Source organism: Lutra lutra, chromosome 18 (assembly GCF_902655055.1).
Source record: "Lutra lutra chromosome 18, mLutLut1.2, whole genome shotgun sequence".
In the NCBI taxonomy this organism is placed as follows: domain Eukaryota; kingdom Metazoa; phylum Chordata; class Mammalia; order Carnivora; family Mustelidae; genus Lutra; species Lutra lutra.
The window spans coordinates 17,692,612-17,717,598 of NC_062295.1; the positions used below are offsets into that span (position 1 = coordinate 17,692,612).

At 43.1% G+C, this 24,987-nt stretch overlaps 1 long non-coding RNA gene across 5 annotated transcripts in view; it reads left to right on the plus strand.

Moving 5' to 3' along the window:
• Positions 1–14,376: 14,376 nt before the first annotated feature.
• The window catches only part of LOC125090368 (uncharacterized), a 52,235-nt gene continuing 41,624 nt past the window's right edge, over positions 14,377–24,987 (plus strand). For all 5 annotated transcript variants that reach the window (XR_007124313.1, XR_007124309.1, XR_007124312.1 and 2 more), the window contains exon 1: positions 14,377–14,552. This is a non-coding gene — a long non-coding RNA (uncharacterized LOC125090368). The remainder of the gene's footprint in view (positions 14,553–24,987) is intronic.

Here is a 24,987-nt window from a genome sequence, read left to right on the forward strand (position 1 = left end):
TCTTCAATCTTCGAGATAAAACCTATATTTTGAGTGTTTACATCATCTCTCTTGACGTGAGAAGTTTTAGTCCCAATACTAAATTTCCGGGACAGCAAATGATTTGTCTAGCTTGTGTCACATGCCCTTTCTTGGCCCAAACAGCTGTGGTCAAGAGACAGGGTCGTGTGGTACAAACGTGGCTACCAGGACCAGCCGCTATAAGCCGAGGAATGGAGGAAAAGAAAGTTCCCCAAGTAGGAGAAATTTCTGTGCCATCTTAAAAGACTACTAAAAAAGTCTGCACAATTCACATTCGGAGCCCCTGCACAATGCCCAGGGTCTCCGCAGTAAAACAAGATCAAGAAGGAGAAAACAACATGGCAGGGTTTGGGGGACTCTGAAGATACTGGAATCCTCTGATAGGAGTGGAATGGAGCTAAGCATCAATGATACCAAACCAGCTTCACCTTTTGTCTGTGCCCTTATTCCAAGGGACGAAGGTGAAAAGAGAAGAACTTTTCTAAACTTGCCTGATGGTGGACCAGGGAGTGGGGTTGGGGGGTGATGGCAGGGATGCAGCACCCTGATATTACAAACAGAAAAGCCAAGATATACTGCCTGGAGTTGATGGAAGGAGAACCAGAGGCTGGATAGAGCATGTTATTGACAATGACAAAAGTAACCAACAGAGGAACTGAAAATATCCTATGACTGTATTTGAGGTGAAGCAAGTTGAACTAAGAAACGCTGAACTGTGGTACCTTTTTTTTTTCTAAGATTTTATTTATTTATTTGACAGAGATCATAAGTAGGCAAAGAGGCAGGCAGAGAGAGAGAGGAGGGAGCAGGCTCCCCATCAAGCAGAAAGCCCAATGTGGGGCTCGATCCCAGGACTCTGGGATCATGACCTGAGCTGAAGGCAGAGGCTTTAACCCACTGAGCCACCCAGGCGCCCCCTAACTGTGGTACCTTTGGGGTAGAGGGACAGGTTTGAGATCGATCCCTCGGGACCAGTCAGATACGGCCTTCCATCCTGTTTGGTGTTTTAAAATCTTGTGCATGTATACTTTGATAAATGTTTAAAGTCAGTTAAAAAAATAAATGAAAACATTATGCAGCTTGCCACCTGTCCATCTCTCTCTCAGACACCTCCTGCTTTATCGGTATAGAAATGCCAGGTGTATCCTGTGACTCATCTGTCTATTCCTTGTGCCTGGAATGCTCTTCCCTTTTTGTTAAAGGAAAAAAAAAAACCTCCAACCACATTTATTTCGAAATAATTTTGCATCTACATAAAAGTTGCCGCCACCAGATGTTCCCTTGGTTCAATCCCTCCCTTCATTCACATCTCAGCTCAAATGTCACCTTCTCACAGAATCCTTTTTTAACTGCTCTATCCAGAATAACAGCCCGTGCTTCTGTCCTCTCACTCAGTTTTGTTTTTCTCCATAGCATATATTAATATCGGACATTATGCTATGGATATCTGTATGCATATGGACATAGGTACATATGTATGTTTCTGTGTTTGTTGTCATCTCCCCCAACTAGAGCAAAAAGAATTCCAGGAGGACAGGTGCTTTGTCTTGTTCACATTTAAATTAGGAGATCCTGGAATACTGCCCAGAATATAGTAGGCACTCAATTAGCATTTGATGAATCAATTAATTGCATAAAGAGAATCATTACATTTCACACACTGCGACAGACATGGGAAAGCCAGCAATAAGCCAGACAGACACGTTTTGATCATCTGGAAGTCTCAGTCCACTAGAGAGGACTGACATAATCGCACAGCTGTAGTAGATGCTGCTGCTACCCCCAATTGCCCGGATCCCCTTCACTGGGTTGGTGCATTTCTACCCCAGTCTTGACCTCTTTAGCCCCTTCTGCCTGCTCTCAGCTGCCCATTCTTGGGAGAATTGCTCTCAGCTGATAGGAGCAGCTGAACCCAAGGAACTTCCAGGCCCTCCCTCGGGGGCAACCTGCAGTCAATGAGGGGCTGAAACAAGGGTGCAGAAGGCTGCCCTCTTCCCAGAGGGACAATGCTGTGGTGCAGCTGATGCTCCAGGGTCTTCCCTGGGCCCCATCAGGGCTAGACTTTGCCTGGGACCACACCCTTGTTTGACTTTGTCGCTTTTCCCCGTGGTTCTCACACTTGTAAGTGTGCATCAGAGTCACTTAGAGCACGGGCTGAACAACAGATCACTGAGTTCCACTCCCCAGAGCTTCTAGCGTGGTTCTCGAAAATTTTCATTTCTGGTAAGTTCCTGGGTGATGCTAAGGGTGCTGAGAAATCACAAGTGGAGAACCCTGCTTTCCTCATCATGCTGTTCCCCATACTCCCTTACAGGTTTTCCTTAAAGATCGCTCCTTCTGATAATTGACTCTCTCTGCTTGACTTAGTTCACTCAGCATAATCTCTTCCAGTCCCGTCCATGTTGCTACAAAAGTTGGGTATTCATCCTTTCTGATGGAGGCATAATACTCTATAGTGTATATGGACCATGTCTTCCTTATCCATTCACCCGTTGAAGGGCATCTTGGTTCTTTCCACAGTTTGGTGACAGAGAAAGTCAATTATCATATGGTTTTACTTATTTGTGGAGCATAAGAAATAACACGGAGGACATGGGGAGATGGAGAGGAGAAGGGAGTTGAGGGAAATTGGAGGGGGAGATGAACCATGAGAGACTATGGACTCTGAAAAACAATCTGAGGGTTTTGAAGGGGCAGGGGGTGGGAGGTTAGGGGAGCCTGGTGGTGGGTATTAAGGAGGGCATGTATTGCATGGAGCACTGGGTGTGGTGCATAAACAATGAATTCGGTTACACTGAAAAGAAATTAAATTAAATTAAAAAATATTAAAAAAAAAAAGATCACTCCTTCCACGTAAGTCACTGGTAGCAGAATCCTGCGTCAGGCTCCGCTCCTAGGAAATTCTGCCAAAGAAAACAAGGAGGGCTGGCAAGTGCTCTGTGAGGGGAAGAGCAAGTCAAGGACAACGAATGTCGTGGAGGGTCATTGAAGAAGGCTTCACAGAGGAAGTTCCATTTATACCAGACCCTTAAGGATGAGTAGCCAAGTGAAGAGCCGGGGAAACTGTGCTCCAGGCAGTTGGACTAGCGTGTTTGAAAGATGGTGCTTGATAACTGTGAAGGAATGAAAGAAGCTTAGTATGGCAGGTGTATACGGTGGGGCTAGTGTGGCTGACTCCTCATGCTTGAATATTATCTACGGATAAGATGTTTGGCCATGAATACTCTTCCAGAAAATATTTGAACCTTATTTGCTTTTGGGGGAAACTATGTTGCCAAATAGTTCCCAAGCTTGATACATAGTAACCTGTGAATAGTAACCTGTGAATATTAAACCCCAAAACAAGAAAATGCCAAAAAGATCCTTGGGCTCAGTGGAGAGCTTGTCCTCCCCCATTCCACCTCAGTCCAGGGGGAGAGATGGATGGAGGAGTCTCCCAGAGGGCAGATAGAAAGGTGATGGAAAGCAAGAGATAAGGGAGTTTCTCCTTGCTCACTAGGAAACTTCCTCCCTTCTTGGGAAAGAAAATTTTTTTGTCATTCCTGCTCAATTGGATTTGATCATTCCTATGAACCTTGACTGAAGCATGTACCTCAGTCTCTGCTTTTAAAAGGAGCTCTTATTCCAAGCCAGGACTGCTTATCTCCAAAATTCTTATTACATGACAAAAATAGATTCCATTTATTTCATCCCTTTTCAAGTTTAGCAGATGAACATAAATCCCAATTTATACAGATGACAAGAAGTGAAATTAGAGAAGTAGGCTATTGGCCATGAAGCTTCTAGTCCCAGCTGACAGAAACTCAACTCCAAGTGTAAGAAAAAAAAAAAAAGCAATCCATCAGGGCACGTGACTGCAAAGTAGATAAATTCATGGATGACTGGATCTAGGATCTGCATCTTTATCTCAGCCCTGTCTCCCTGTAGACTGGGGCCATTCTTAGACCAGCTTGCTTCTCAAGTATGAAGAATTCTTGGCTTGCATCCTCCCAGATGAGCAACCCCAGAAGAAAGAGGATGTTCTCCATCAACAGTTACAGTAAAGGTCCTGGGGCAGGTTTCTCATTGATCCATTTTGTTCATAACCACCTGCACCAGTTGTGGTGACCAGGAAACGCCAGTAATGGAATTTCAGGTCTGTCCCTGGACGCACAACAAGGAAGATCAGCCTCACCTTAATTCCTGTAGTCTGAGAGTGGGATAAAGGGCTGATGCTTTAGAGGAAATCAAGGTGCTGTTATCAGAAGAAGGATAAAAGAGTTGATGGACTGTTCATGGTGCACTACAGGTGAGAAGATGTCAGATCACACAGGGTCTTTTAGCCATGTTAGATCATTCAACATTCCTGAGGCCACTGGTTTACCAGGTCCTGCTGTAGTTACTGGGGATATAGCAGTGAGCAGCTCAGACTCTCTGCCCCTAAAGAACTTCCATTCTAGGTGAGAGAGACAGCCACTGAACATGGAACTGAACAAACCAAAAATGCAGGTACTGGTAAATTCTGTGAAGGACATAAAATTGAGTACTCTGATAGGATTTAACCACTGTTGGTGGCGGAGGCAGGTCTGCACCAGGTACCATGGTCAGGGAGGGCGTTCTGAGGAGGTGATGAAGTTGAGTAAAGTCAGGGGTACAGGAGTCAGCCCTGCAAGGATCTAGGGAAACTGTCCCCGACAAAGGGATTATCAGGTGCAGAAGCCCTGAGGTGAGCACGAATGTGGCTCATTGAAGGACAGAAAGGACAGCATGGTGTGTTCTTACGAACAAGAGGAAAAATTATAGCAAGTGGGGTCAGGAGGTGGGCTGGGGTCAGATTATGCAGACCAGGGGCCAGGGTGAACAGATATTCTTCAATAGCATAAAACCACTGAATGAATTCAGGCAGGAGAGTAAGATGATCTGATCTATAGTTTGGAAATTTTACTCTGGCCACTGAGGGGGTAGACTCTCCAAGGGCAAGAATGAAGGTCTGGAGACAAATTAGAAGGCTATTGCTTTAATTCAGCCTAAAAGTATCGGCATCAGAGCCTAAGGTTACTAAGGACTATGACTTTTTCCTGAGGGCAGTGGGGAACTAAGATGTTTTAGCAGGAAATAATGTGATCAGTGTGTGTGTGTGTGTGTGTGTGTGTGTGTGTGTGTGTGTGTGTGTGTGTTACATCAGAGCCTTGGCTCTGCTCCATGGAATAGAAATTACAGCAGAGACCAGAAAGAAAACAAGTAAATAGCAGAGTCCTTTGGCCCCAAACTTCTCCAGGACACTTGCTCTCCTTCCCACCTTCTAGGTGGAGGGATGTGGAGGGAGAGCGCTGTCTTTTCCTCAAGATCTGACTAAGGAAACCAGACACCCCCAAATGGTGTCCTGAACAAACTTTGCCAGGAAAACTAGAAGAAAGAGCCTTTGTTGGAGAGGAGAAGGGAGTTGAGGGAAATTGGAAGGGGAGGTGAACCATGAGAGACTATGGACTCTGAAAAACGATATGAGAATTTTGAAGGGGTGGGGGGTGGGAGGTTGGGGGCACCAGGTGGTGGGTATTGTAGAGGGCACGGATTGCATGGAGCACTGGGTGTGGTGCAAAAATAATGAATACTGTTATGCTGAAAAAATAAAAAATAAAAAAAAAAAGAAAGAGCCTTTGTTCTTCTCTCATCCTAAACAGGTTTGGGGGGCAGAAGCACCAAACACAGTACTTGGTTGGTGCCTGGCAGAAAGAATTGGTGGAGAGTATGGGTTTGGAGTCAGCTGAAACCCAGATTCAAATCCTAATTGCATCACTTGCTGTGTGACCTTGAGAGAACTACAGAATCCTTGTGTGCCACTCTTTCATTGTAAATAAATAATAGGACCTATATCTTTGGTCCATATGACCTCCTTATTATATAACGAGGATTGCATATAACGATACCACATGCAGGCTTAACACACTGCCTGGCATATATGAAGTGCTCAATAAATGTCAGCTGTAACTATAAATAAAACAATGGTACCAAAGAAGCCAGCCCTCTTAACGAGATTAGTTTTAATTTACTGCCTTCGGAATAACATGCGATTGACTACTACACGGTTAATCACTTTCCATGAGAACTCTATCCTAGGAAAGCAAAATGACCCAAGAGGCGGTTAGAAATTCAGTGTCTTTATCGAGAAGTGAGATAAACACTTCAATAGGTAACTAAGAGGCTTAACATTATTTTGGAAACCTTCCTAAAAATCAGTGGAACAGGATGTGGTTTAGGACTATGACTTGGAACGTTGGCCAAAGTCCTAAGACTGAAAACAAGAAGCATGAAATATTCCCACATCTGGAACTGCCAAGTAACTTCTCCAGGGTCATGAAGAGATGGTCAGAGAGGTCCTGCAGCCCTGCCTCTGATGACTCCCATCTAGACTCTATGGACTAAAGAGTAAGATTCAGTGAGGTGGGGGAAATAATGGGAACTGGGTGAGAAAGGTGGTTTGGCTCTTTTTTGTCCCATTGCCATGGTGGAGGAGGGGATGGCTCTCACCCACCAAGCCAGGTGAGAAGAGTTCCAATCAACTCCTTGGAGGGATTATGGAATATGCAAGAGGGAACACTGACATGTCACTTCCCAGTGCTTGCTCAGCTGTGGATGCTCTAGGATGGCACCTGGAACTAATTTTTGCAAGAGCAGAGCATCAGGAGGGAACACTTGAGAAAAACTGACAAGTGTTGAATGGTGTTGGAGCACGCATGAGCACACGGACATAGAGGGATGCCTGGTTCCTGCCTGGAGAACCGTGGAGGCAAGATGCTGGCTGGAGCATCTCTCCATTACAGGGCGAGGGGAGAGGACAACCAGGGTGCGGTATTGCAAAGATGCAGTGAGAGTTGTATGGATACTGAGAAAAATCCCTGAGCTCAAACTCTCTTTATGGGACAAGAGATCAGCATTTTGGTACAAGCAGCATCAACAACTACCACTCGTGGCACTAAGAAAGATGAGTCTTGCCTCTTGCCCTCTGACCGTTGCCCCTTCCCCATCCTCAGCTCCAAAGAAGCCAGCAACCAGAGAAGAAGGAGGAGCAGAGGACACCCTAGCCTCCTCCTCTCCCCCTGCAGAGGCCCAGCACTCATGGCCAGGCTGGGTCTGGAGACAGCAGAAGGCTTTGGATTGAATGGGAGGTTGAAGCTTCGATTTCGACGGAACTGAACTTAGAAACACACTCATTAAGAAAAATTTTCAAACATGCCTGAAAGTGGGGAGGAAAATATAATGAATGAATGCTCCTGTACTACCCCCCACTGGTTGCAGCGGTTACTGACATATGGCCCATCTTGTTTCATTTCTGTGTTCCATTACTCTCTCTCCTCACTGGGTTATTTTGAAGAAAGTCCCAGATATCATATTGTTTCTAGGTTGGGCTTTTCAAAGCCTACAAGTGAGTCCTAATTACAAAATTCCCAATACTCTTAACATTGAAATTGGCCAGAAAATGCTGGTTTCTGCCTTTTATTTTTACCATCTTGAGGACATAAAGTTACATGGAGGCAGACTTTTTCTATTTCGTTCACTGCTCTATTCCCATACTTATAATAGCACACAACACATAGTAGGTGCTGGATAAGTATTTGTCAAATACATGGATGAATGATTATTTTTTCAAAATAATCCAGCCTTCCTTTTCCAGAACCGGAGAGCTGTTCGGATTGAGGTAAAACATGAAATCTTATTTTATCTTATGCAACCGGCTTGCCTCATTACTGGTGAAAAGTTATCCACTGAAATGTCCCACCGTGAAGGACAAACTAGAGCAATTATTTCTTCCTCTGAAACAGTTTTCAAAAATGGTTCCAATAGTATGAGGGTCGCCTCTCCCTATAGTCTTCTATATTTTTAGTGTCTCCAGGAGAATCTGTAAATTGGTTGATGCGGATTCTGCTAATGTCTGGCAGTGCCAGTCTAACAATTAGCATTGCAGAGAATTGAATGTGGGCCTCCATCCTGCCAGCAATTAGCATCTCTTCACTTCAATGAGGCGCACCTGTCTCAGCCGACCCCATTCCCCAGCCTTCCCTATGGTCCTCCACCTGCACCACTACTTTTTTTCTTTAAATGTGTAATATATTATTTGTTTCAGGGGTACCGGTCTGTGATTCATCAGTCTTACACAATTCACAGAGCTCACCATAGCACATACCTTCCCCAAAGTCCATCGCCTAGCCACCCTATCCCTCCCATACCCCTCCATTCCAGGAACCCTCACTTTGTTTCCTGAGATTAAGAGTTTCTTACGGTTTGTCTCCCTCTCTGGTTACATCCCATTTCATTTTTTCCTCTCTGCCCCCATGATCCTCTGTCTTCTTTCTCCAATTTCACATATCAGCAAGATCATATGATAATTGTCTTTCTCTGAGTGACTTGTTTTGCTTAGCATAATACCCTCTAGTTCCTTCCACTTTGTTGCAAATGGCAAGATTTTGTGTTTTTAATGGCTACATAGTATTCCATTATAGATATATACCACAGCTAATTTATCCATTCATCTACTGATGGACATATAGGCTCTTTCCATAGCTTGGCTATTGTGGACATTCTGCTATAAACATTGGGGTGCATATGCCCCTTCAGATCACTACATTTGTATCTTTGGGATAAATACCCAGTAGTGCAATTGCTGGGTCATAGGGCAGCTCTATTTTCAACTTTTTGAGGAACCTCCAGACTGTTCTCCAGAGTGGCTGCACCAGCTTACATTCCCACCAACAGTGTAGGAGGGTTCCCCTTTCTCCACATCCTCCCAACATCTGTCGTTTCCTGACTTGTTAATTTTAGCCATTCTGACTGGTGTGAGGTGGTATCTCACTGTGGTTTTGATTTGTATTTCCCTGATGCCAAGTGATGTGGAACACTTTTTCATGTGTCTGTTGGCCATTTGGATGTCTTCTTTACATAAATGTCTGTTCATGTCTTCTGCCCATTTCTTGATTGGATTATTTGTTCTTTGGGTGTTGAGTTTGATAAGTTCTTTATAGATTTTGGATACTAGCCCTTTACTTGATGTGTCATTTGCAAATGTCTTCTCCCATTCTGTTGGTTGTCTTTTGGTTTTGTTGACTGTTTCCTTTGCTGTGAAAAAGCTTTTGATCTTGATGAAGTCCCAATAGTTCCTTTTTGCCCTTGCTTCCCTTGCCTTTGGCGATGTGTCTAGGAAGAAGTTGGTGTGACTGAGGTCAGTGAGGTTGCTGCCTGTGTTCTCCTCTAGGGTTTTGGTGGGTTCCTGTCTCACATGGAGGTCTTTCATCCACTTTGAGCCTACTTTTGTATGGTGTAAGGAAATGGTCCAGTTCCATTCTTCTACACGTGGCTGTCCAATCTTCTCAAACACCATTTGTTAAAGAGCCTTTTTTCCACTGGACATTCTTTCTTGCTTTGTCAAAGATTAGCTGATCACAGAGTTGAGGGTCCATTTCTGGGCTCTCTATTCTGTTCCATTGATCTGTGTGTCTGTTTTTGTGCCAGTACCATACTGTCTTGATGATTATAGCTTTGTAATGGAGCTTGAAGTCTGCAATTGTGATGCCACCAGCTTTGCTTTTGTTTTTCAACATTCTTCTGGCTATTTGGGGTCTTTTCTGGTCCCATCCAAATTTTACGATTATTTGTTGCCTTTCTGTGGAAAAAGTTGGTGGTATTTTGATAGGGATTGCACTGAATGTGTAGATTGCTCTAGGTAGCAGAGACATTTTCACAGTATTTGTTCTTCCAATCCATGAGCATGGAGTTTTTCTTTTTTTCCATTTCTTTGTGTTTTTCTTAATTTTTTTCATGAGCACGTTATGGTTTTCTGAATACAGATTCTTTGCCTCAAATTGGTTAGATTTATTCCTGGGTACCTTACAGTTTTGGGTGTAACTATAAATGGGATTGACTCCTTAATTTCTTTCTTCTGTCTTGTTGTTGGTGTATAGAAATGCAACTGATTTATGTGCATTGATTTTATATCCTGCCATTTTACTGATTTCCTGCAGGAGTTGTAGCGGTTTTGGAGTGGAGTCTTTTGGGTTTTCCACATAAAGGATCATATCATCTACAAAGAGTGAGAGTTTGGCTCCTTCTTTGCTGATTCAGATGCCTCGTATTTCTTTTTGCTGTCTGATTGCTGAGGCTAGCACTTCTAGTACCATGTTGAATAGCTGTGGCAATGGTAGACATCCCTGCTGTGTTCCTGACCTCAGGGGAAAGCTCTCAGTTTTTCCCCATTGAGAATGATATTTGCTGTGGATTTTTCATAGATGGCTTTGATGATATTGCAAGATGTACCCTCTATCCCTACACTATGAAGAGTTTTGATCAAGAAAGGATGCTATACTTTGTCAAGTGCTTTTTCAGCATCTATCAAAAGTATCATATGGTTCTTGTTCTTTTTTCTTTTATTAACATATTGTATCACATTGATTGATTTGTGGATGTTGAACCATCCTTGCAGCCCAGAAATAAATCCCACTTGGTCGTGGTGAGTCATCCTTTTAATGTACTGTTGGATTGTATTGACTAGTATTTTGGTGAGAATTTTTGCATGCATGTTCATCAGGGATATCGGTCTGTAATTCTCCTTTTTCATGGGGTCTTTGTCTAGTTTTGGGATCAAGGTAATGCTGGCCTTATGAGTTTGGAAGTTTTCCTTCCATTTCTATTTCTGGGACAGTTTCAGGAAACTAGGTATTAATTCTTCTTTAAATGTTTGGTGACATTCTCCTGGGAAGCCGTTTGGCCCAGGACTCTTATTTGTTGGGCGATTTTTGATTACTGCTTCAATTTCCTTGCTGGGAATGGCTCAGGTTTTCTATTTCTTCCTGGTTTAGTTTTGGTAGCTTATAAGTCTCTAGGAATGCATCCATTTCTTCCAGATTATCTAATTAATTGGCATATAGTTGCTCATAATATGTTCTTATAACTGTATTTCTTCAATGTTGGTTGTGGTCTCTGCTCTTTCATTCATGATTGGAGTCCTTTCTCTTTTCATTTTGTTAAATCTGGCCACGTGTTTATCAATCCTATTAATTCCTTCAAAGAACCAGCTCCTAGCTTCATTGATCTGTTTTACTGTTCTTTTGGTTTTTATTTCATTAATTTCTGCTCTAATCTTCATTATTTCTCTTCTCCTGGTGGGTTTAGGCTTTATTTGGTGTTGTTTTCCCACTCCTTTAGGTGTAGGATTAGGTTGTGTATTTGAGACCTTTCTTATTTCTTGAGAAAGGCTTGTATTGGTATATACTTTCCTCTCAGGACCACCTTCATTGCATCCCAAAGATTTTGAACAGTTGTGTTTTCACTTTTATTTGTTTCCATGAATATTTATTCATTTATTTATTGGACAGAGAGATCACAAGTAGGCAGATAAGCAAGCAGAGAGAGGGGGGAGCAGTCTCCCTGCTGAGCAGAGAGCCTGATGTGGGGCTCTATCCCAGGACCCTGAGACCATGACCTGAGCCAAAGGCAGAGGCTTAACCCACTGAGCCACCCAGGTGCCCTTTTTCTATGAAATTTTAAAATTCTTCTCTAATTTCCTGGGTTGATACATTCATTCTTTAGTAGGATGCTCTTTAGCTTCCATGTATTTGAGTTCTTTCCAACTTTCCTCTTGTGATTGAATTTGAGTTTCAAAGCACTGTGGTCTGAAAATATGCGGGGAATGATCCCAATCTTTTAGTACCAGTTGAGACCTGATTTGTGACCCAGGATGTGACCTGTTCTGGAGAATGTTCTATGTGCCCTAGTGAAGAGTGTGTATTCTGTTGCTTTGGAATGGCATGTTCTGAATATATCTGTGATGTCCATCTAGTCTAGTGTGTCATTTAAAACCTTATTTCCTTTTTGATCTTTTTCTTGGATGATCTGTCCATTTCAGTGAGGGGGGGTGTTGAAGTCCCCTACTATTATTGTATTATTGTCGATGTGTTTCTTTGGTTTGTTATTCACTGGCTTATATAATTGACTGCTCCCATGTTAGGGGCATAGATATTTAAAGTCCATAAAGATTTTAATCTTTATAGATTAAAAGATTAATCTATATATAGATTAATCTATATATAATTATATAGATTAATCTATATAATCTATATAATTTTAAGATTAAAATCTTAAAAGATTTTATTGTTGGATAGACACTTTAGGTATGATACTGTGTCCTTCCTCATCTCTTATTATAGTGTTTGATTGAAAATCTAATTTATCTGATATAAGGATTGCCACCCCAGCTTTCTTTTGATGTCCATTAGCATGTAAATTGTTTTCCAGCCCCTCATTTTAAATCTGGAGGTATCTTTGGGTCTAAAATGAGTCTCTGGCAGACAGCATATCAATGGGTCTTGTTTGTTGTTGTTTTTTTTTTAATCCAACCTGATACCCTGTGTCTTTTGATTGGGGCATTTACATTCAGGGTAACTACTGAAAGATATGAATTTGGTGCCATTGTATTGCCTGTATGGTGACTGTTACTGTATATCGTCTCTGTTCCCTTCTGGTTTATGTTACTTTTAGGCTCTCTCTTTGCTTAGAGGACCACTTTCAATATTTCCTGTAGAGCTGGTTTGGTGATTGAAAATTCCTTTAGTTTCTGTTTGTCCTGGAAGGTTTTTTTTTTTTTAAAGATTTTATTTATTTATCTGACAGACAGAGATCACAAGTAGGCAGAGGGGCAGGCAGAGCGAGAGATGAAGGGAAGCAGGCTCCCTGCTGAGCAGAGAGCCAGATGCAGGGCTCTATCCCAGGGTCCTGGGATCATGACCGGAACCAAAGGCAGAGGCTTAAACCCACTGAGCCACCCAGGCTCCCCTGTCCTGGAAGCTTTTTATCTCTCCTTCTATTTTCAGTGACAGCCTAGCTGGATATAGTATTCCTGGCTGCATATTTGTCTTGGTTAGTACCCTCAATGTATCATGCCAGTCCTTTCTAGCCTGCAGGTCTCTGTGGATAGGTCTGCAGCCAATCTGATGTTTCTACTATGTTTCTACTATTGTAGGTTACAAACCTTTTGTCGCGAACTCCTTTCAGGATTTTCTCTTTGTCTCCGAGATTTGTAACTTTTACTATTAGGTATTGGGGTCTTGACCTATTTTTCTTGATTTTGAAGGGGGTTCTCTGTACCTCCTGTTTCCTTTCCCAAATTAGGGAAGTTTACCACTATAAGTTGCTCCAATATACCTTCTGCCCCCACTATTTTTCTTCTTCTTCTTCTGGGATCCCAATTATTTTAATATTGCTTTGCTTTATAGTATCACTTATCTCTCGAACTCTCCCCTCGTCATCCAGTATTTGCTTATCTCTCTTTTTCTCAGCTTCTTTATTCTCCATCATTTGGTCTTTTATATCACTAATTCTCTCTTCTGCCTCATTTATCCTAGCTGTAAGAGCCTCCATTTTTTTTTATTGCACCTCATTAATAGCCTTTTTTATTTCGACTTGGTTAGATTTTATTTCTCCAGAAAGGGATTCTCTACTATCTTCTCTGCTTTTTAATCATCATTCTGAACTCTAATTCTGACATCTTATTAATGTCCGTTTTGGTTAGCTCCTTGGCAGTTGGTACTGCCTCTTGTTCTTCTTCTTCTTCTTTTTTTTTTTTGTGGCGAGTTTTTCTACATTGTCATTTTGTCCAGAGAAGAACAGATGAATGAAAGAACAAAATGCTAAAAGGGTAACAACAATCCCAGAAAATATACAGTAAACAAATCAGAAGAGACCCAAAACCGGAGGAAAAGAAAAAAATATATATGATCAGGCTGGTGAGTAGAAGAGAGCCATACACTAGATTTTGGGTGTATTTTGGTGTGTTAGAAGAAACTGCCTTCCAGAATTTTAAAGAAAGGAAAACTTAGATATATATACGCAAAAATAAGGGTGAATATAATGAAGGGATGGAATAGGAATATAAAAATGAAAATTAAAGAGGATTTTAAAAAAGAAATTGATAAGAAGTTGGTTGAAAAAGGGAAGAAGAAAATTAAAAAAAACAGCAAAAGAAAAAATAAAAAAAAATTTAATTTAACTTTGAAAGACTGAAGAATCATGGGGAAGAAAGCCATGAATTCTACGTGGTGTGTTCCCTGAGCACGGGTGTTCTGTAGTTCTCGTTGATTGGTAAAATCGGTCTTGGCTGGATGTTCTTGCTGATCTTCTCTGGGAAGGGCCTGTTGCAGTGATTCTCAAATGTCTTTGCCTGAGGCTGAATTGCACTACCCTTGCCAGGGGCTGGGCTATGCCAATTGCTGTTTGCTTTCGGAAGCTTTGTTCCCTGAATGCTTTCCGTAGAGCTCTGGAGGACGGGAATGAAAATGGCGGCCTCCCAATATCCGGCCTGGAGGAGCCGAGAGCTCAGGGCCGCTCCTCAGTGAGCTCTCAGAGAAAAGCGGTCAATCCCTCCCATCTCCCTGGTCTCCAGCCGTGCTCCAAGCTCATCTGGCCTGTGACCGAGTGTTTCTGTCTCTGGCGCACGGCCCCGTTTGGAGTCTCCAAGCCTCGCAGATTCCTACATCACACTACTACACCACTCGTCACAGGAGAGGAAGGTGAGTCTCCCGGATCTGCCACTTGTTGGGTCACTGCCCAAAAAGTAGTGGCCCAACTGTACCACATATCATGGTTTATGGCAACCCTGAGGTGAGAGCCCCCCTTCGGCTTTGTCTTTGTAGCTGGCTTCCCCACTCCTATACCCCCGATCTTTGTGTGACCCCAAGAGTCCTGAGACCGCACTGTCCCAGCAAGGGTTCCACCCCCCGTTTAGCCACCAGAGCGACCTTCCTCACCAGAGCAAATTTTAAAAGTTCCCATTTTGTGCTTTGCTGCACTGTCACTAGACAGAGCTAGACACTAGCTGGCTGACGGAGCGCCCCCCCCCCCACCCGCCATGGTCTCTCTTCCCGTATATCACCTCAGGTTCACGTCTCCACATGTCCTACTTTCCAGAAAGCAGTCGCTTTTCTGCTGGTAGACTTGCTGCTCTTCTTTTCTTCAATCTCCTGTTCAGTTTGTAGGTGTTCAGAATGGTTTGATAACTATCTAGCTGAATCCCTGGGACCTGAGGAAATGTAGGTCCCCTACTTGTCCGCCATCTTGAACCGAATTCCTCCTGCGCCACTCCTAAATCATTTGCCGGGCTCCAGTGAGACCCCCGGTTTAGAACAAAATAGAGACATGGATGTGATGAAGTTTTAGAATTTAAGTGAGGTCCGGAGCTGACGACCAAGAAGGAATTCTTAAGACGTCTCTGGTGCAAAAAGGTGATTTTATAAAAGTATGGAGACAGGACCTGTGGGCAGAAAGAGTTGCTGTCCTGTGATCCCGAGGAGTGGCTGATTATATACTCAGGAGTTGGGGAGGTGAGGACAAAAGGAGGTGTTCAGCAGGGCTGACATATGGTAAAGAAGACTTTGAGGATACCGGAGGCCTGGTTATTGTGAAGCCAAGTTGTAGTTTGTAGTTTGTTTGTTTGTTTTTTCTCTAATGAGGTACCAACATGAAGACAGTGGGGGTCTTCTGGAAGTTAGGCTATTGTCAGTCACTGAGACATTTGTAAATGGAGGGAAACTCCTGTCCCGCAGGATTGTGATCTCTTTAGTTAACCATTTTTTCTTCCTGTAGGGCAGGCAGGAGTGCCTGAGGAGTGTCACATATGTCACAAGTGTGGGAGGGTGTGTAGGGTGCCAGCTTCTGCTTTGTTCTTAGCTAGGCTTTTGCTCCCTCCTCATTTCCCCCCCTAAACAATTTTGACCCTTAAATCTGTATAAGGTGTTGAAGGTGGAAAGTCTCATCTTCTGTAATTTCTTCTTGTTGAGTAGGAGTGTACAGCGGTCTCTACCTCTGGGTCATGTTGGTCAGCTGGGAAATTACGTGTAGGGGAGAGTTAGGAAAGATGGAGGCAGCTGAATCCAATGCTGACAGTAAGGAATTATCTCTGTGAGTGGTTAGAATCATCTATTGATGTGAAGTCATTGTAGCCATGGAGTCTTGGCACCAAGTAGAGAAACTTTGAAGAAGGCAACACATTAAGATTAGTAAGGCTTGGGGTGCCTGGGTGGCTCGGTGGGTTAAAGCCTCTGCCTTCAGCTCAAGTCATGATCTCAGGGTCCTGGGATCGAGCCCCGCATCGGGCTCTCTGCTCAGCAGGGAGCCTGCTTCCCCCTCTCTCTCTGCCTGCCTCTCTGCCTACTTGTGATTTCTGTCTGTCAAATAAATAAATAAATAAAATCTTTTTAAAAAAAAAAAGATTAGTAAGGCTATAAGAATGAGAAGTCCAACAAAGAAAACTTTAATCATTGACCGTAATCCTCATTTAAGCCAGGAACTTAACCAATTACTGAGAGAGAAAGAGGGATTTTGTAGAGCCCCAGTTTGGGCATTCATATCTTTTATTAGTCCTGTGACATTTTTGTGATAATCTGGAATGTACACACAACATTCTCCTTTGATAATGGCACATGTACCACCTTGTGCTGCTGTTACGATGTCTAAGGCCATTCTATTTTGTAGGACCAACTTGTGCATCTGTGTGACTTCAGTATTAAGTAAGGAGATGCTACTTAGTGAATCAATGAGTGCCTTCATGGTGTGTTTATTAAGGGCTTCTACATGCCAAATGACATTCTCTAGCCCTACGGATGGAACAAAAATGGATGTTAAGTGATCATACCATTTAAAACAGATCATGTCCATCTTTGCTTTAAATTGGGGAGATTAGCTAGAGTAGTGGTGGTTGTAGCATGGCATCCATGAATCCAGGCAAAACCTAAGGTGACCTATCCATTCTGGAGGAAGCCAGGGCCACAGGTTAGTTCCACATACCCAGTGGGTTCCATTTGGAGATAGCCATCTGATGCCAGGTCGTCTTATCCAGTCAGTAGCAGAATAGTCAGTAGCCCAGAGTACTATTATTTGGGAACATGTTCTAATGATAACCATCCTAGATGTTGTGTGTTATTTGCCCAAGTATCATATGTATGATTTCTTTGTTCCCAGCATAAAACTGCCTTTTGACCAGGTACCTGGGTGGCTCAGTGGGTTAAAGCCTCTACCTTCAGCTCAGGTCATGATCCTAGGGTCCTGGGATCTAGCCCCGCATCAGGCTCCCTGCTCAGTGGGGAACCTGCTCCCCCTGCCCTTCCCTGTCTGCCTCCCTGCCTACTTGTGATCTCTGTCTGTCAAATAAATAAATAAAATCTTAAAAAAAAAAAACCTGCCTTTTGACTGAGCTGTCCAATAGTGGGTGTGAGGCACAAATTTGTATTCCAAATTTGATATATTCCATCCTTAGTATAGCGATAAGTGGGGTTTTGTAGCTTAGGCACTGGTCGGTGGGTACTAATTTGTGGGTTTGTAAGGTCAGTTAAGATTTAATAGTTTGAGTTTATGAAAAAGTTTGCTTATGTCCTGGTGACTCCATGTCTTACTGATCATGGGCCAGGAAGAAACATTTTTATTAGTGATAGTTTTATCCCAATACATACTATCTCTATATATTATTTCTTGAAATATAATCATGTATTATATTGATTATATTGGCTCACTGAGAGCGCCAATCAGTGCCCTGCAAAGGGGAAACCCACCGAGGTAACCCAGATGTGCTTGACATAGGCAAAATTCCACATATCCAACAACCCATTTGATTTTGTAGTTCAGCATACTGCTGTGCCCACTGTAGAAAGGAACTGTCAGTTCAGATAGTTGAAAGGAAAATAAAGAGAAGATATACAACCTTCATTTTCATTTGAAGAGGAGTTTGAGATCTTCTATGGGTTCACAGGAAGGCATGTTCATTTGCTCATTGGGTTCCTGTGAAGGAGGTACAGGTTTTATTCCAGCCCATGAAGAGTGCCCTTCTAGCTTTACTGCAGTGGAAGTACATAGTATGACCCAGTATAGACCTTTCCACTTTGGGTTTAGGTTCTCTGCTGTAAAGGACTTCCAACTTTTTAAATAAACCATGTCTCTGAGATTTACATGGGGTAGGTTTTCAGTTATAGTTAAATCAAGTTTTGGGAGTATATGATTAGTATGTTCATTGAGTAACTTGTGACATAAACCAGCTTCCAGTGAGTAATTTGATAAAGCATTATAATCTTCATCTAATAACAGATCTACAAAAAGAAATGGTTTTCCATACAATAACTCAAAAGGGCTGAGTTCTAGAGGTTGTTTTGAAGCAATTCTTATCCTGGGAAGTCCTATTGGCAAGAGAGTAACCCAATTTTCCTGGGTTTGTAGACTAAGTTTAGCAAGGTGGTGTTTTAAAGTATGATTAGCCTTTTCTACTTTCCTGGAAGATTATGGGTGCCAGGCTGAATGCAAGAAATATTTAATTTTTAAGACTTGGGCTATTTGTTGAGTTGTTTGAGCTATAAAATAAGAACCATTGTCACTTTGAAGAGATCACAGAAGGCCAAATCTAGGAATCATCTCTCGTGACAAAATCTCAGTTACTTCTATGGCTCTTTCAGTTTATGTGGAAAGGCCTCGATCCATCCAGTGATGGTACCAACAAACACTAATAGAAACTTATAGCCTTTGCAAGGTGGCATTTGTGTGAAATCAAGTTGCCAGTCCTCTCCTGGATCGGATCCATGCCTTTGGACTGGTTTTAAAATAGGAGGAGGGCGAGCTGCACCTTCTGGATTTACTTGGGCACAGACAATACAGGATTGACAGAACTGTTTTACTGTGGCTGTTAAATTTATTCCATCAAATATATTTTTATTATTTTTTAAAAGATTTATTTATTTATTTGACAGAGAAATCACAAGTAGGCAGAAGTAGGCAGAGAGGCAGGCAGAGAGGGAGAAGCAGGCGCCCCATTTTTATTATTTTTTTTAAAGATTTTACTTATTTATTTGACATCCAGAGATCACAAGTAGGCAGAGCAGCAGGCAGAGAGAGAGGAGGAAGCAGGCTCCCAGCTGAGCAGAGAGCCTGATTCGGGGCTAGATCCCAGGACCCTGGGATCATGACCTGAGCTGAAGGCAGAGACTTTAACCCACTGAGCCACCAGGCGCCACCCAGGCGCCCCCATCAAATATGTTTTTAATTAAATGTTTTAAAGTGTCTTTGTCCAAATGAATAGCCTGGTGTGGGCCCTGTATTACCGTCCATTGACTGGGGTATAAAGATTTTTCCTCCATTGTCAACAAGCCAGTCCTATGTATTTTTAGTATATCCTCCAGAGCAAGGTGAATCTCTTGGTCTGAATAGATTGGCGTTGTGGACTCCATTGAGTTAAGACTGGCATAAGGCTTAATATCTGCTTATTTTTTTTTCTGCCTCTTTAGCTGCACAGTCTGCTCAAATGTTTCCTTTAGATTCTAAGGCCATATCCTTTTGACGTCCTTTGAGGTGAATCATGGCTACTTCTTTGGGCAGGTGTACAGCCTCATGAAGGGTAAAGATTTCAGGGCCATATTAGATTAGGGAATTAGGGCTTGATAATAATCCCCTTTCCTTCCAAAGAGCTCCATGGGCATCTAGTACCAGAAAGGTATATTTGGAGTCAGTATAAATGTTAATTTTTAGATCTTTTACCAATTGAAGAGCACAGGTGAGTGCCATTACTTCAGCTTTTTGGGCAGAGGTATTTATTGGAAGGGGTTTTGCCTCAGTAGTTTTAATTAGACTAACTATAGCATATCCAGTCTTTTTCTTCCCCCTCCCTTATCCATGAAGCTACTGCCATCAGCAAACCAATTATCACCTGCATTTTTAATAGGGGAGTCTTTTAAGGCTGGCCTGCTAGAATAGATAAGATTGATGCTCTCTGAACAGTTACATTCTGTAGAAGTATGATGGTCAGGTCCAGGCATAAGAGTAGGTGGGTTTATACCATCTGAAGAGAAACCAGAGTATGGGGCGCCTGGGTGGCTCAGTGGGTTAAGCCTCTGCCTTCGGCTCATGTCATGATCTCAGGGTCCTGGGATCAAGCCCCACATTGGGCTCTTTGCTCAGCAGGGAGCCTGTTTCTCCCTCTCTCTCTGCCTGCCTCTCTGCCTACTTGTGATCTCTCTCTCTGTCAAATAAATAAATAAAATCATTAAAAAAAGTGTAGGTGGGTTTAAAGTGTGACAAGTTTTAAGTATTACTTCAGGTGTATCTAAAAGCATAGCCTGGTATCTAGTAGGGCAGCCTCCCATTGTCCATTGGTGGCCCTTGGTCTCTAAGACACTCTGGACCTGATTCAAAGTCATCACTTTGAGGGACTGTCCCATAGTGAGCTTTGAGGCTTCTTCTACCAGGAGGGCTGTGCAGCCACCCCTTGCAGACAAGCTGGCCACCCTTGGACTACGTTGTCAAGTGACTTTGAAAAATAGCCCACCAATCTTGCTTCATTTCCTAATTTTTGGGTGAGACCTCCCAAAGCTTGGCTCTGCTTTTCTGCTACGTATAGAGGGAAAGGTTTTTCTAAATTTGGTAATGCCAAGCCTGGAGTTGAAAAAAAGTTTAGCTTTTAGTATTTGAAAGGCTACCTGCTGAGCTTTAGTTCAGAGCAAGTGTTCCTCATCGGCGCCTTTAATTGAGTTATGCAATGGTTTGGCTAAGGGTCCAAATCCGGGAATCCATAGGCAGCAAAAACCTGCCATACCTAGGAAAGTGCGGAGTTGTTTTTTTGTAGTCGGAGGCTCAAGATCTAGTATAGCCTTTTTTTCTATCAGTAGATAGAATACGGTGACCTAGTGTCAGTTTGTATCCTATTTGTGCCTTTTTAGGGGATACACAATGCCTTCTATCTGCTAAGAAATTAAGTCAAGTTATAGAATTTTTATCGGATGTCTCCTTTGTGGGAATACAGATTAGAATGTCATCTACATATTGAATCATTGTCCCCTCAGACAAGGATATATCATGGAGATCTTTGCTGAGTGCAGCTCCAAATAGGAGAGGACTGTTTCTAAATCCCTATGGCGAGGTAATTGAGCAGCCTGTGGGCTTGGAGGTGAGGTCTATCCAAAAGCAAATAGTGGCTGCATTTCCTCACTTAGTGGGATGCAAAAATTGGCATCTTTTAACTCAAGTGCTGTAAACTAGTTGGTGTCACCAGGGACCTGGGTGAGAATAGTGTATGGATTTGGCACTATGGGATGAAGAGGTGTTACTGCTTCATTTATAACTCTCAAATCTTGTACCATCCGATATTCCCCATTTGGCTTATTTACTGGTAAAATTGGGGTGTTATAAAGAGATTGGCAAGGCTTTAAAATACCATGCCTGAGGGGAACCTGGGTGACTCAGTGGGTTAAGCCTCTGCCTTTAGCTCAGGTCATGATCTCAGGATCCTGGGATCGAGCCCCACATCTGGCTCTCTGCTTAGCAGGGAGCCTGCTCTCCCCCCCACCCCACCCCCGCCTGCCTCTGCCTACTTGTGATCTCTCTCTCTGTCAAATGAATAAATAAAATCTTAAAAAAAAATACCATGCCTGAGAAACTTATCAATAAGTGATTGCAACCCAGCTTTGGCCTCAGGTTTTACAGGGTCATTTCAAGGTCATTTTAACTGGTTGGGCTGTAAGAACCCGTCCTGGGACATCACAATCCCAGACCTATAGATTCACTTCCTTCAGGACATTAGAAAGGATAGTAGGGGATGGTTTCAGCTCTCCAGATGTTAAAGATAACAAGCTGTCCCCCTCTATAGGAAGAGCACATGAGCTACCCAGTTTATACATTAAGTCACGTGGGAGTAATGGAGTGAGACAAGACAGAAGGACTAGAAAAACATGAATGACCAATTGGCTTTTCTATTTACAGGTTAAGGGTCCTGTCTGATGGCATGTTTTTGTTTCCCTACTATGCCAACAATTGTAAGGTTAGAAATACAAGTAGGGCCAGAGTGCTGAATAAGGACAGAGTACGTGGCTCCTGCATCAATAAAAAAATTGATAAACTTACCTCCCACATCCAGGGTAACCGAAGGCTCTGTCATCTTGATGTCAAAGGGAGCCAGACCTACCTTAGGGCCCGCCGTGCCAGTTCCTCTAGCTTCAACTCTCGGGCGGGGAAGTGAGTTCCTGTCTTCCTCTCTCTCTTCCAATGTCCTGTTTCTTTATGGACAGGACACAGTCCTAGTGGAGGGCGCTTGACATTCTCTGCTCTAGTGTCTCATCTGGCCACACGTATTACATGGGGGCTTACCTACTTCTCTGTCTGATACCAGCCTGTTCTTTTGCCCCTTGTTAGTCTGGTACCGCAGGGAGTCTGCAACAGTGGCAGCCATTATTTGACCGTGTATCTTACCCTGCAATTTAGCTCTTCGGTCCTCTTTTTGCCTTAAGGTCATATCTCTATTATTAAAGACTCCAGTCACTACTTCTAGTAGGCCCTGGATGAGAGTTTGAGGCCTAAAGCCATTTTAGTTAGTTTTCAGCAGCTATCAGTTGCTGACTGGCTTATAAAATGCATATTTAGTATGGTTACTCCCTCGGGTGAGGCTGGGTCCAAATTTGTATATTTATGGATGGCCCTTTGATTTTCTTCAGTTCCTTTCAATTCAGGAAGTTCTAAACTTCCTGAAGTTTATCAAAATTTACAGATTTACAGAATCCTTTTTTCATTTAAACAAGTGATCATATGGTCTCATTTTTCTCTTCCTGGACTATCCTCCTGATAGTTGCAGTGTGGTTCAGTGCTAGGGACAGCTGCACTCCCAGCCAGGTAACGTTCCTTATCTCTCATTGCCAGTTCTTCAATGAACTCTTGTGCTCCCTCCCAGATTCATTTCTTCTCCTCAGGAGTACAACAAGGAGTTTAAAATGTGTGTGTGTGTGTGTGTGTGTGTGTGTGTGTGTGTATCTCATATCATGTGTGTATGTATATGTGTACATGTATATGTGTATGTGTATCACGTGTGTGTATCTCCTACCAGATCAAACATAATAGATACTTCTTGAAAGCCCTCAGTAAATTGAGAGAATATCATCCTAATTGTTGTTTTACCTGAGCCAGGTCTGCCATGGAGAATGGGACATGGACCCTAATTGTGCCCACTTCTCCATTAGCAACTTCCCTAAGAATCTCCATTAGCAACTTCCCTAAGAGGATGCATCCCAAACTTAGCTAGAGCTCCTGGAAGATAGGGAGTCCCACTTCTGGTATGTCCAGCTGGGCTGGGGCCAGAGGGGTCTTGGGGTTTATAAGGAGGAGGGATAGAAACAGAACCAATGTCCTCTCTCTTTAGACTGGCTGGCCATTCCTCCAACGTCCCATTTTTATTGAGGATTCAGCTTATTTAGACAGTTCTCACCCAATACATCTGGGGAGGGCAGTTGTTAACCTGGTTGAGGGTTAGACACACTCTACAAGAAGCCCACAAGCCCGGATCCCTTTTTAGGACCATAAAGGCTTGGATGTATGGGACTTCATTCCATTTGCCCTTCTCCTTGTGAAAGAGGTCTAATTGATAGAATCACTTGAAACTGAATGTCCCATTTATGGGCCACTTCTCCTCATCTCCTAAGGAGTACTGAGACCATGCAGTGTTACAGAGATCATTTTGTTCTTTCTTAAATCCTGCAGTCCAAATTGATCCCAATGAGTTAAGAGGCATCCCAAGGGAGAATCCTTGGGAACAGAAGATGAGGATCCCATGTTCCTAGAATAATAAAGATGGTCCATTACCAAAATCCTCCCCAACTCCTGGCTGACTCCCCACACAGGATATGTCAGAGGTTCCCGTGTGTCAAAAGCAACCCAAGGTGTCCCTCAACAAAAATCACCATGTTCACCATCCTGCCTTCCCATGAAGGCATTCCTGCCATAAAAGGCCCTCGAGGGGTGCTGGCATCTCTCCCCTGCTGCATCACATCCTATGCTATAGTTGGGTGCCTGGTGAATAGACTAAGCTACTGTTCCATCCTACACTTTGGAAGTCGTGTTATTGCCCTGCCATTTTTAACACATGGAAAATACTAGAAAAGCTTTACAAGGGGAGATTACCCAATTTTGTAGCTTTAATAGTTAGTAGAGGACACTGACAGAAACCAGAAAGACTGAAATCCATTATGGTCTAAGCAACTTTCCAACACAGGTGGTCCTTACAGCCAACTTCCATAGGAAATGGTCACCAGTTGGGTTTTAATTCAATCAGGTACTGGTTTTGGCCGCTCCCAGTGGAGGTCCCATGGCCAGAACTGGCTAGACCAGGAATTTGGAGGGGATCACATTAGATCAATCAAGAGGAAAACACACAGGAGTCTTAAGATTGGCAGCCATCCTGGTGACTTAGGTGGCTGTTCCATGCCCAAGACAGACAACTTTGTATAAGAACAGGAAAAAAGGGCGCCTGGGTGGCTCAGTGGGTTAAGCCGCTGCCTTCGGCTCAGGTCATGATCTCAGGGTCCTGGGATCGAGGCCCGCATCGGGCTCTCTGCTTGGCAGGGAGCCTGCTTCCTCCTCTCTCTCTGCCTGCCTCTCTGCCTGCTTGTGATCTCTCTCTGTCAAATAAATAAATAAATAAATAAAATCTTTAAAAAAAAAAATAAAAAAAAAAAGAACAGGAAAAAAGAGAGGCCATCAAGTTTCTGGGTCTTATTACCATCCCCGCCAGGTACTAACTTATAGCCAAAAGACAGACTTTCTCCTCCCCATTGAGTAGCCATGGGCTAGAGGATTACAGCCTGAGCAATCAACATGAAAGTGTTCCAATAAGACCATACTCCTTGAAGGGCCCCTGAAATGAGAGTAAAAGAAGAGGAGAGAAAGTACTCATCAAGTTTGCACTGAAGCTCAGAGTCCAAATGTAAGGAAAGCCTGAAAGCCCCATGTTCGGGCACCAGATGATGAAGTTTTAAGATATAAGTGCGGTCCAGAGCCAATGACCAAGAAAGAATTCTTAAGACATCTCTGGTGCAAAAAGGTGATCTTATTAAAGCATGGGGACAGGACCCGTGGGCAGAAAGAGTTACTGCCCTGTAATCTTGAGGAGTGGCTGATTACATACTCGGGTTGGGGAGGTGAGGACAAAGGGGGTGT